The sequence below is a fragment of the Pseudonaja textilis genome, chromosome 3 (assembly GCF_049901715.1).
Source record: "Pseudonaja textilis isolate UNSWEBS1 chromosome 3, rPseTex1.2, whole genome shotgun sequence".
In the NCBI taxonomy this organism is placed as follows: domain Eukaryota; kingdom Metazoa; phylum Chordata; class Lepidosauria; order Squamata; family Elapidae; genus Pseudonaja; species Pseudonaja textilis.
The window spans coordinates 23,011,327-23,025,243 of NC_141992.1; the positions used below are offsets into that span (position 1 = coordinate 23,011,327).

At 36.2% G+C, this 13,917-nt stretch overlaps 1 protein-coding gene across 4 annotated transcripts in view; it reads left to right on the forward strand.

Annotated features, from left to right (window-relative positions):
- SULF2 (sulfatase 2) overlaps positions 1-13,917 on the forward strand; it is a 265,704-nt gene that overhangs the window by 15,777 nt on the left and 236,010 nt on the right. The window contains exon 2 of one of the 4 annotated variants that reach the window (XM_087929027.1): positions 10,432-10,494. The exons of the other annotated variants lie outside the window; for them this stretch is intronic. The gene's annotated coding sequence lies outside the window, so the exon portion shown is untranslated. The remainder of the gene's footprint in view (positions 1-10,431; positions 10,495-13,917) is intronic. 4 annotated transcript variants of the gene reach the window in all.

Below are 13,917 nucleotides of genomic sequence, written 5' to 3' on the forward strand. Positions count from 1 at the left end.
AAAGGACCTTCCCTAATTTTCTGGAGAAAAATTGAATTGCCCCAACACTGTACTTTAAAGTGAATTTGAAAACTTGGCTTTTCCTCCAGCCATTGCATTAGGAAGTGTGAGCAGCTTTGGGAATTTTATTAATAGGTTTTGTGTGCTAATCTCAGCATTATTTATTTATTAGATTTTCATCCCACCTTTACTACTTTATAGGAAAATGCAAAGGGATGAACATACATAATACTTCTTTCTCCTATTTTCTGCACAACCCCTTTCTTTTATTTGTATTATGTTATGTTGTTTTTATTTTATATGCTGCCCAGAATTTCTTTGACTAGGGTGGCTTACATATTTGATTTATGAATCAATAAGTTTATTTGTGCTCACTCTCATCACTGAATAATTTCAACCATTTTGTCAGTCTGTATAAAATAAGTGTAGTCGTTTGTCAAAATTCTAAAGAATGTGATCAGCTTCAGTTTGTACCTCATCTTTATTATGTCCCTGGTCCTGAATATGTCTCCAAAAGCATGTGTTAATTTATATTGCCTTTCTGGTCAGAATTCATTCATGCATCATTTCTTTCTCTTTGTTTTGCCATCTGTCAAGTATAAGATATTGACTGCTTCTGTGCATCTCTAACCACTGTTTATGCTTCCAAAAATGTTTTGGAATGGAAGCCACTTAAATGGCTGTTGAAGTCATTTGCACATCCCAAGACATCTTGCAAATGCTTTCTGTGGTTCATTTAACTTGTTTAAATGGAACTGGCAGAGGATTGTGTACTAGTACACTTGTTCATTCATGGGAAGCCAGAATTTTCAATGATGTGCAAGTATTCTTAATGGGTTTTGTTTCTGGGGAGGATTGAAAAAAGCTAGCCCACTTGGGAGCAGCCATCATTTCAAGGTGCCTGGTGCCTTTCTTGAAAAAACAATTTCCCCTTCCCTGTTGCAAATATAAAATTGGTTTGAGTTTATATCATCAATCAGAGGTGAGTGGATTAACCCTGATTGCTTAGCCTTGGTCCACCATTGCTGGTAGAGAACGTCTCTAGAAGCTATCATGCCATAAAATTATTGTCTCTCCTAATATGTATGTGTGTTAAAAATCAGTTTTGGCTCCCAGCAGCTGCCTGGACAAATCATGCAATTTTCTTGGCAGTATTTTTGGAAATGTCTTGCCATCATCTTAATCCTAGGGCTGAGGGGCAGAGGCTGGCCCACAATCACTCTGCTGTTTTCTGGGACTAAGGTAGGACTAGAACTTTCCCAGTTCCTTACAAGATGCCTTTAATCACTGCACCAAATTGCTTCTCTCGATATATAGCACTATTCTATTGTATTCACTAAAGCTTTCAGTTGCTTGCAATTTAGCAGTTCTTTTCTGAAAAGGACCAGGAAGAAAAATGTGATTCTCAAACATCACCCCTTCTGTTCAGAAGCAAAATAGTACAAGACTCTGGGGATTTTAGGGAGACAGATACAACAAGAACAATAGAAAAGGCATACATCTGGTGAGTTTGATACAAGCTTAATTCATGCATTGCAAAACCATTTTTCATTTTTGGATGAGTGTTGAAGATGACAAGAATGTTGCTGAAGGTGACTCTGTAAAGTGTTCTTGTTACCATTTAGCTTTCTCTCAGATTTGAACAAAGCTGTTAAAATATTCTGTGAAGAATAAACGCATGCTCTCAAACTACATCCAGTCAGTTTCCTTTAAGGTAAAGAGTGGCAAAACCTCTTTGTCTTCTCTAGTCTTAGTGAGAATTCCAAATCATTTGATCTCAAGAGATTTGGTAGTAAAAATGTAAAGCAGTGGCAGGAAAAGGAAGGACACATACTTACTGTGGCCACCTCTTCCTCAGTTAAAATGACTTGTAATATACAGGGTATCTGAGACTTACACAAACGAAAACAACAATGCATTTTTGACTGTTGGCTGCTGTTGTAACTTTGCGCCACTTGTACAAAATGCAGGTTAACAAATGATATCTAGATGTAATTCAAATGATTGGATAGTTAGCAAAAGGATTGCTCAACAAATATTGAGAGAGTTCAATAACAAAGAATTTGACTAACTACATTTGAATCGAAAGTACAATGGAATAGAATCCTCTAGTAGTATTGTTAAGGACAAATCCAGGCTGAGCAAACTTTTTGCATTAGCCTTGATCTACAAATTGGGTCCTTTGACTTAGAGAGTCAGTAAATCAAACCAAAATCAATATAACAAAGTTTATTCTCTCTGGCACAAAAGAAAATGTTGTTTTGTAAAAAAGGAAGATTGAAAAATAAGAGCAATATACAATGCAGTAACCAAAAGTAAAGAAAGTTTAAGACGTTATCTTTATTTGCTTATTTGTATCCTCTCCTTTATTATTTTTGCAAATAACTCAAGGCAGCAAATACCTTCCTCCTGTTTTCCCCCAAGCAACAACCCTGTGAGGTATGTTCGGCTGAGAGAGAGTAACTGGCCTAAAATCACCCAATCTGGCTTTCATGGCTAAGGTGGGACTTGAATTCACAAGTCTCCCACTTTCAACCCTGGAGCCTTAACTACTAGACCAAACTGGCTAGCTAATGCTAAATAATGTGCTATATTTGGTCAAAAGGTTATGTATGGTAACGTAATATATTTTTATCATGTTCTTAGCCACATTTAACTATAAACTTACTGACCAAAAGTAATGTTTTTTCCATAGGGAAAGTGTTCCTCTTGAACAGTAATGTTTTGGAGGTATTTACTATAATTGTGCATTATATTCTAGATGTTCTCAGATTTGAAGTTTAATAAAAACATGATATAGTTTCCTAATAATCCGCAGCATACATTCAAAATTCTAAATGTGTGGGCGTGCGCGCGCGCATATATTTGTGTGTGAGTGTGTGTGTGTGTGTGTGTATGTGTGTGTGTGTATATGACATAATAAATAATTTCTGCAGTTGCTAATGTTTAATCTTTTGGCAACTGTACAAAGAGTTTTTCATCACAGACTCGAGATCCTTATTCTGATCAGTTATTACCACCTTGTATCCCAAATTGTATGTGAATTTAGAACTTTTTGCAGTAAAATATATTGTAATACTTGCTTATATTTAAGTGGATTGCTCATATTAAATCCTATTCCTAACTTTGGACAACCCTTTTCTTTTTACATGTTAAAAATGGGGCAGGAGCAGACTTGGCCATTCCTACTTTCAGATCTTTCTTCAGCAAGTTATAAAGCACTCTTTAAGTTACTATTACAAAACCACCTCATTTCAGAAACACAGTGTGATATTAATGGATTTAATGTAGCAGCAGCATGAATATTAACTAATTTCTTCATTTACATTTAAGACATTTGTTTGGTAAAAGGATCATTAAGCATGTGCCAGCACTGCATACACTACATGTTCTTGAGATCCTAACAAATGATGAATGGAAAAAAATAGATGTTGCAGCAAAATATATTCTGTAGTCTTTGTGAACTTGTATTCTGAAAAGAATAAAATATTCTTGCTTTAGGCAATAGAAAGCAACAAAACATTCATTATAGTTTTTTCACATCAGTAAGAAATGCCTGAAACTATTTTACCTACTTGATTTGTCCTCCTTACTTTTTCTCCTGAGCATTCTTGATGACTTGGGATTTGTCTTGGTTTTGTTATCCACCTGTTCTGTGGAGAAACAAAAACCACAATTCCAATTAATTACTATACTCTGGAACTGCCTCCTGCATGTATTTATGCATGTGTATATGTGTATGTGTGGTTGGTTGATGGAGTTGATGTTGGTATAATGGGCTGTGTGATAGCCTTGTGAGTTTTGTTGTGGAGATTTCCACAACAATCAAGAGGCAGCAGCGCAGCCAACCAGCCCAGCACACCAGCCCCCACCACCAGTATTTATAGGGAGACGGCAGTTCTGATCACACACTGCTTGCACTGGCACGAAGCCGAAAGCACCAGCCTGAGGATGGCGAGTGGGACCTCACCGAAACATCGCCAAGATACTCTTAATCTTACATGGGAAAAGACCTGAACACACCTAGACCTACATACCTGTACCTATGAAAATCTACGAATATATGTATGTATGTATGTATGTATGTATATGTATGTATGGCATTCAGCTTTGTTCAGGTATTTTCCCACGTCATTGTAGTTGTGCCTTTAAAGTTGTATCAACGTTTCAGCAGAATCTCATCTGCCATCATCAGGCTTCTCTATAGTGTTCCTCTGTGAGTCAGGCTTTTATAGTGGTTTCAGATTTAAATTTGGGGCAGCCTATTGCTGTGCCAGAATGGTTTTTTCTTCACCCTGATTGGTTGGGAGTCTTGGTCTGTGTTTATTGGTCTTGGAGTTTGCTGTGTTCTGCTTGATTGGTGTTTCTAATATCTCCTGTCTGTTTTTTGTCTCTTTTTGTCTCTTGATTGGCTGGCAACATTGTGTTACTTTATTGAAGGCCTTTAGTGCAGCTTGGCTCCGGGTAAATGGAAGGCTATCATTAGTTAGGAAGCTAGGTTTCATCTGGGTGCCTGGTTGGGGTGTGTTTGAGCTGGAGGTATCAGGGGGGATCTTTCTGTGCCCAGGTGTTTGCCTGGCTTGTGGTGTGGAGATTTTTTTGTTTGTGAGTGCAGGCTTCCAAATGATTGACAGTCTGGTGGAATCATCCCTTCTATTCATGTTTTCTGGTCTTTTTTCAATCTCTATGGCTTCTCTGATGATTCTGTGGCTGGGGTTTTCTATAATGGCTAGGGTTTTGGTGCTATTGAAGTTGATGCTATGACCTGTGGCTTCCATGTGTTGGACTAGGGAGGAAGTGTGTTCCAGCTTTTTGACTGCATTTTTGTGTTCATCCAGGCGGGTAGTTATTCTATTGGTCTGTCCAATGTATGTGGCAGGGCATGATGCACAGGGGACTTCATATATGCCTTGGTTTTCCAGGTCAATTTTATCTTTGGGGTTTCTAAGGATAGCTGCTATGTTTCTGTCTGTTTTGAAGGCAGTCTTGATGTGATGTCTGTGCAGTATCTTACTAATTTTGTCTGTAGTACCTCTTATGTAGGGCAGGACAGCTGTTCCATAGGTCTGTTCATCTTCTGGGTCTCTATTATGTCTCAGTGTGTTTTTGTGGATCAAGCCAGTGATTTTGCTTTTGTGGAAGCCGTTGGCTGTCAGTACCTTAGTCAGGGTGCATAGTTCAGTCTTAATGTGTGTCTTGTCTGCCAGGTGTTTGGTTCTGGTAATAAGTGTTTTAGCCACAGAGTTTATCTGTGCTGGGTGGTGGTGGGATTGGGCGTTGAGGTAGCGGTTAGTGTGTGTTTTCTTCTGGTATACGTTGTGTCCTAGTGTGCCATCTGTTTTTTTGTAGATTAGTACATCTAGGAATGGTAGTTGTTTGTTTGTTTCTGTTTCCATGGTGAACTTGATTTTGGGATGTGTGCTATTTAGGTGTGTTAGGAAATTGTTTAGGTTTTCTTTTCCATGGGGCCAAATCACAAATGTGTCATCGATGCATCTTAACCATAGTTTGGGTTTGTGGATGGCGTTGGCCAGGGCTCTGGATTCGAATTCTTCCATGAACAGGTTTGCAATGACGGGTGACAGTGGTGATCCCATAGGGGCTCCTTCAATTTGTTTGTATCTTTGTCCTTTGTATATGAAATATGTGTTGGTTAAGCAGTATATATATATTTTCTGAGGTTCTCACGGGTATTTGTATGTGGATCTTTGGTTATTCGGGTTTTCTCCCACGTAAAATTGGAAGTAACTAGGCAACTTTTCGATGAAGTCTCATTCATCATCTTCAGGCTTGTGTCTTCGGCTGTGTGCTTCTCAGAGTAATGTGAGCTTGCAGCTGCTTCCTTTTAACTGCTAGTGGGGGTGTGACTTGATTGGGTGGGGGCTTGGCTGTGTTCTGATTGGGTGGGGGTGTGTTCTCATTGGTTGGAGGCCTGGCTGTGCTCTGATTGGCTGGGGGTGTGTTCTGTTCAGGTGGGGGCTTGGTTGTGCTCAGGTTAGTCTTAGTTGCTGGGGGATTTGAGCTGGTGAGATGTGATCCTGCTGTTTGGTTTTATGTTCATGGTCAGTACCCGCTTCAAACCCCTCCGACCCATACATGAAGCGAACTGACGCCCACCATGAAGATGTGGCATGACCACGAACGTGAAGCCAAACAGCAGGATCACAGCTCACCATCTCAAATCCCCCAGCAACTAAGACTAACCTGAGCACAACCAAGCACCCACCTGAACAGAACACACCCCCACCCAATCAGAACACAGCCAACCCCCACCCAATCAAGTCACACCCCCACTAGCAGTTAAAAGGAAGACGCAGCTGCAAGCTCACGTTACTCTGAGAAGCACAGAGCCGAAGACACAAGCCTGAAGATGATGAATGAGACTTCATCGAAACATTGCCTAGATACTTCCAATTTTACGCGGGAGAAAACCCGAATAACCAAAGATAGATAGATAGATATAGATATAGATATATAGATATATATATCCAGGTTAAAAGGATTAGCTGATAACATCACTGTTGCCCAGGAACGCCTGTGGGGGCTTCTTTCATGTCCCCATTAAGGAGCTGGAGCGAATGACAGGAGGTCACTCTGCTACATAGCAGCACTTGGGTCTTGAACATGGGCTTCCTCGAACTCAATGTCCTAACCACATGAGTTACTATGCCCTTATCTAGTTAAGTCTTAGATCCAAAAGAAAACAGTAGAACTTTTTAAAAATTGTGCTGGCTAGAGATAATAAGAACTGTCAGTCAGTCATGTTATGTTGCCTGATTAAACTATGTGGCCTAATTTACCACCAGTCAATTAGGCTATGTTCTCATGTTCCAGAGCCAATCAACTAATTTATACTGCTTGCAGGGGTTTTCAGGGAAGGGGGGGGGGGCTCTTCAAATTTTAGATGTAAGTAAATAATGCTGATAAAGCAGCAAACATATTTGTATATTATGTGTATAATAAAAAAAATCCCATGGGTAGATATGAGGAAATGTCAGCCCCATAGCAACACTTGTAATAGATTTTAAACATTTTTACAAAAGTCATCTCCATGGTTTTCTAAAAGAAACCATTTTTTGGTCTTGTGTTATAGTTGTGCAATTACAAGGAATAATTTCTAAAAAAAATCTATCCATTCATCGAATGGGAATTATTGATCAAATTGATTTTTGGTCCCCTATGCAGCTTCCTGGGCTCTCCAGGATGCTTCAATAGCTGTTTGGAAGAAAGAGAAGGCTTCAGAAGAGAGGAAGAAGTTTTTCTGTGTGCAATTGTATGTAGGTTTGTGGATAGTTTGTCTGCAAAAGCTGAACATTAAATATTCTGATTCAAGATTTACTTCAGTTTTTTCTCTAGTCACATAGGCTGTTAAATCTGATTGCTATTATTCCTAGTTCTGCTGCTGAGGAGTTGACAACTATTGGCTCGTTAGTTTGGAAATCTTTATTCTGTCCCTTATGAGCAATCCTTTTCCACTTAATGAACTGAACTCATCAGCTCAGTAATATATTGCAGGTACATAAGAATGACTAATTTATTGCATATAAGTTCCTTTTTATTAGCTAGTCTCAGATATGTAAGTGAATTCAAGTAACAAATGAAAGTCTAATTACTAAAAACTTACATAGAATCATTGGAGCCTGCAAGAAATATATGAGATTTGCTCCACTAATGGAATAAGCTAAATTACCAAACTGTTGAACAATATCAATACATTTTGGCATAGAACACATATAATTATATATATATATATATATATATATATATATATATATATATATATGTGTGTGTGTGTGTGTGTGTGTGTGTGTGTGTGTGTGTGTGTGTGTGTATATGTATATGTATATATGTATGTGTGTGTGTCTGTGTGTGTATATATATAAGTAGTGGTGCAATGGTTGGAATGCAGTATTGCAAACTAATTCTGCCAGATGTTTGATCCTTACTGGCTCAAGGTTGACTCAGCCTTTCATTTTTCTGAGGTTGGTAAAATGAGGACCTAAATTGTTGGGCAATAATCTGATTCTGTAAACTGCTTAGAGTGGACTGTGAAGTTCTATGAAACAATATAAAAGTCTTAAGTGCTATTGCTAAATAATAATAATTTGTATTCAGCTCCAGGGTTATATATACTGTATATTGCAAGTTATCAGAATTTTAAGTTTGAGTACTATAATTGTTGTCAGTAAATATTTTCAGTTCTGTCATGATTTCATCTATAGTAGCAAGTCTCTAAATTATTAAATGTTTGAATTGGATGGCCCACTCCGTTTTTTTATCTGCATAAATGTAGTCCTCCTAGAAAACCATATATAGTGGGAATAAGCTTTTAAAGCAGTGAAAAGCTTAATTTGGTTTTCTTTTCCCTTTTGCATCGCAGGAAAATTAAATTGAAGCTGTTAGGTGGTCTGCTGCCAGCTCTACAGACTGTTATCTGTAGGGCTGGAGGGGTTGGGGGAGATCCTGTTTTCTTGATCCTGTTTTCTTAATTCCAGACCTATAATAAATAAAATGCATAACCCCACTAGCTAGTACTTTAGACAGGAGAGGTTTTCAGTTTATCCATTAAGCAATAAAGAAATCAAAGGATAAAGGAGTAATATTTCTCAGCTGTTATGGAAACTTTTTCTTCACAAGAGTGAGACAAATATTCTAATAATAAAGCAATAATTTGCTTTATGATTATGATTATTAATAATAATTTGCTTCCTAAGCCTATTCCTATGCTTCATTTACTGTCTCAAATATCATTCTGAATGTAATGGAAAAGTAATGAACAAATATAAAATGCTAATTAGCTAGAGCAGTACCTTTGGATTGTTTTAATAATGGTCTTAGTATACGATGCTGATTACCTTTGAGTCCCAAAGGTACTTTTTCAAAAGGCAACTGGACTTCTTGCCTTTGTTGAAGATGTTTTGCTTCTCATCCAAGAAGCTTTTTCAGGTCTTAATGAATGGTGGAGAATGGAAGGATTTATATTCCTCACAGTCATCTGGTGGCTAGCACTCTTCAAGGCTACTTTGATTCATCATCCTCAAATCTAACTAATTTTAAACTATTTTACAATTATAAGGAGAAACTGGATACAGTCTTCTATTTATATTGTATTTTAGAAAACATTTTGGATTGTGCTTTGACTAAACTTGTAAGGACTTGGAAGCTAAGCAAGGTTGATCTTGGTTAATACTTGGTGGGAAATTGCAAGGTGTATAGGCTAGACTTAAAAAGGTGTATAGCAACTTAAAAACAATTTTGGAATAAGATAATGACAAATGACTTTTATATCATTGCCAAGAAAACTACGCAGATATATCTTCAAAGAGACCAGCAATCCAATTTGAGTTAAATTACTTATCTTCGCTTTGACAAAACTATCATAAAGCAACTTGCCCCAATCCCTTTGTCTGCTTCACTTAGTTATTCCAATAGTTAAGAGGATTCTGCACATGTGCAGTCTTCCCCCCCCCCCAAAAAAGGTATTTTCCTATTCAGATAGCCTGTTGCAGACATCTTAAGGGAGGATTGCGAGTTCCTAGTACAGTTACCAGAGTGAATGATGATAACAAAATATAAGCGCCAGATGGGTCAAATTGCTGTCTTCTAGTCCTTAGAGTTCTATCTTGTATTTGGTTTCATCTTTTTCTCCCCCCAAAAAAAAAATGGATTGGAACTGCAATAACCCAATGCCCTTATATTTTAAAGAATGCCTGTGGAGGCTTTTTGTGATCCATAGACGTTCTTGGAAGTAAATATGATACCATATTAGAGGTTGGAGTTTTTCTTTATAAAACACCACCTGCTCATTATTTGTGAATCTAAAATGTCCGAAGTAAATTGAGGCAGAGAACTGAAATTTTCTATTTTCTGTAGTTCCATTTCACTTATGCAATATCTGAAAATATGCTAAGGCTGTATCTCTTAAATATGTTATGTAAAAATTGGGTTTATAGCAGCTAAGCATTACTGATGAATTCTTATTTTATGGCATATCTGAATATTTATTTTAAAGAGTATATCTCTTAAACCAATATCAGCAAAAGAAGAGAAAAGTGTAAAGTCAAGTTCCCTTTGAGATGAGCCTGACTTCTGGTAATACATACAAATTAATTACTTGATAACAAAATGGAAATAGTTTGCAACAGAATTATTCTAGAATGTTTTTCAGATTTTCCAATCTACCTGACTATCCTATAATTTAATGACGATCTTTCATCCTAATATTAACTAAAACCAACCCTGCTTTGCTTTCTAAAATCGGATAAACCTAGTTCACTGCTACCACAGGAAACAAGTCTCAAAAAGTGGAAAAAAATTAACACCGAAATTAAATAATAATAAAAATTGTGTTAAAGTGATAATAAAATTATTACCAGTATCATTAAAAGATAAACAGAGATATGTTAAATATTTTTTTCTTTTTATTTTAAGGTGCGTATGTATCATATAATAATTCTGGAAATAACAAAGGAATGATGTGGCTTTTTCCTTAAAGTAAGTCATTCTTTCTTTTAGCAACCAATTTAATAAAAGTAAGTTGTTTTAAATTCTATGGTTGAAGTAATAACACATTTACTTTCATTATAGGCTTTGCTTTCATTAACTGTAGATTTATATTGTATATTACATATTCTTTTAAAAATAAATTAAGACTAGTTGTGGTATAATGGAATAAGACAGCATCTTGAATAGTTTAAATTAGAATAAATTAAATTAAGAAAAAAAATCTTATATTGGTCTATCCTGGCATGTGTCAGAATACTGTATGTACCTTAGAATAGCATGAACATACTATGCTGAAAGACAAATAGAAATTAAAAATATTTCTGGCAGCTTTTAAACCTTCTATAGCCACTCTAATTCTACTCACAATATACTAATACATAGCCACTCTAATCATAGCCCTTAGTCACTTTGAAAGTGGACGGCAAATAAATCTAATAAATAAATAGATATAAATAAATATGATTCTGATGCTTTATCCTGTTAATTAGTTGACAGTGACTAAATTTGGAAAATGATTTATGTTTGATAAAAGGCACGTGGACCAAATATAACCAAAAGATTAGACAGAAATGTGCTTGTATGTTTATTGAGTGAATAGGCTTCAACTATGGAATGTGTGCTTGAATATGGTCATATATCATCTTCATGAGAGTAATGGGAGAGCAAATGATGGAATGCAGATGACGACATGAGTATGGAAATGCCTTGAATATTTGTGTCAGACATCAGGATGCATGTACACAACGGCAGTATATGTGTGATAATGAACATAAATAAATAATAATACTTTATTATCATTGTACGAATATACACAGTATATACATACAACGAAATTCACATAATTCTTATGATAAAGAGTGTTGGAAGGGGAATCTTACTATACATATCATTTTGTACAGCATTAACACAATACCATTTTGTTGCTTGAGAACTCAAATAATTTATAATGAAGATTAGATAGATTGTATAATATGAATCTAAAAATTCATCAGTTAAAGACCAAGATATTTGAGTTTGTTATAAATGACCTGAAATACCATTTGTGATTATGGGCAGGTAGACAACAATTTACACCAATGAAAGAGCAATCACTCTAAGACAGTGAGAAACAGGAAAACATCTAGGTGAGTGAGTATCTAGAAATAACACCACATTCCATCAGAAAAAGGAGTATGCATTTACAGACAAACTGCTTAACAGTAAATTTTGCTGGAGAAGAGAAAATTTACTTAGGGGCCATGTTCATGAATCTATGAATGCTATAAAAGAAGGATGGAGTCCTGACAGTCAGACTTCTGACTCAGATTGCTGATTTGTTGCCAAAAGCCTAACCAGTGTCTGATTAGCCTGGTAATGGAATGGTACCTAAGAATGAATGAATGGGAATTGTTCGTTGAAACTGTTTAAAACATCTTTAATTATTTAAATTTTGACCCTTATGAATGAATTAGGGACAAAATTTAAGTGAACAGTGAACACATCATGAAAGCCATCAATACCTTGACCATACCTGTGATATAGTATACTGCTGGAATTATTGATTGGACACAAACTGAACTGAATAGTAATATTGATAGATTATACCTGTCCTGCAGAAATGTACGTAGTTGTTTACTTCAAGTCAAACAAATAGTTGAAGAAGTGTGCTGATTATGTAAAAGACAGAACTTGGAAAATTTGTGCATTGACAATATTTCCTTCTGTCAACTGCAAAAGACCACAGTTTGGATTTGCGTATAGACTGTGTGGATACATTACAATATCATGGATTCTTGGGAAGAACTCAGTGTGCATGAAGGCCAACACAGTCTAAAGAACTGACAGCTCTAATTTCACATTGTTCTGAATAGGTAATAATAATAACAACAACAACAAACAACAACAACTTACTATATTATTGCATTTTGATGTTCAAGCAGAAAACAAAGTTAACTACTTTAAATTCATTACTAGCCAACTGTGGCATCTGTTCAAATTTTCTTTGGATTCTTGCCTAGCAGCATGTCTATAACATATGATATATTGCTCTCCCATGATATAAAATCCAAACAGACCACAGAAGAAGTGAATTATTCCTCTTTTCCTAATTTGGAGACTTCAATAAAACTCCGTATGTATAAGCATGGGTAAATCTATGTACTTCTGAATTTTTAAAAATTTCTTAGCTAGGGACACATCTGGCCTGAAAATATATTTGTATAAAAGTTGCTTAGATACATATGGCCTGTATACATAGTCCATTGCAGTTGGAGTCAGTGTATTACATATTTTTTCTTTAAATTTCACTTGACTGGCTTTTTCAGGGCCAATTCTGAAAGAGACTTCCCTGATTTACAAATGAAGGACTCTAGATTTGTGTAGTTTCCATAGATGCTAGACATTCATTTTCATCTCAAGCTCATTTTTAGTTGATGCATTTGTTGTCTGGGATTGTGAGTAAAAAGGGAAGTAAAGCCACCACCATTAGAGATGAATTTATTTACTGGAATGCTACATAAGTATTTGATCAGATTCTCTCAAAAAGGGTCTCTTCAAATTGTTTCAAACCAGCGTCACTCACATAATGGATTTCCTGTATCATCTGGTCAGAAGAAGAAGAACATAGGAATGTTTATTGCAATGTCTCCTGTGTCAGCTAGTTTGTCATTTGTGGTTGCAAGGAGTGTTATTAGTAGCTCATCAAAGGACACAGAGATACCTTCTTAATATAGCTGTCTGTTCCATCTATATAAGATTGTTTATTAATTGCTAAGCTATGTGGCTAAAGTCTTTTGAGGGTGGAACAGTATTGAAAACAGCAGTAGAAATGGCATATCAACATTTCCAATATCTGCATAGGGTGGACAGTAATTTTGAATGTCCAACTAATCTGAAAACCCATGATGTACCCCAAGTATTTGTAAGCCTCTCCAGGTTTGAGGGTTGTCAGATCTCTTTGAATGAAGAAGAGTGCTGATAGGATTTGACTTTTCAACTTTCATTTATGTGAGAAGGTGCTCACAATTTAAATTTAGACTGAACCAGTTGATGGCAGCTGAACATTGTTTAGTGTGTAATGCAGAGCCTTGATTTCTCAGCAACAAAGTCATTTGCATTCACAAGGATTTTAACTCTTATTTCATGAAAATGGAAATTCTTATTCCATTAGTGGTATACTGTAGAAGGGATTCAATTGCCAGGTTAGAGGTGCAACCTTGCCATATACTCCATGAAGCAGCTTCATAAATTTAATGATAAAAGTCTGTGCAGTCTGTAGAAACTCTGTAACTTATACCAACTGCAAAACTAAAGATAAAAATTTAGCTCTATATAGAAATTCTTCACTGTTTTCAGAGAGATGATCATTGTTAGAAACTCAAACACTTCTTTAAAGGGAAAATATTTTTCTATGTAGATGGAATCTCTGTAAGT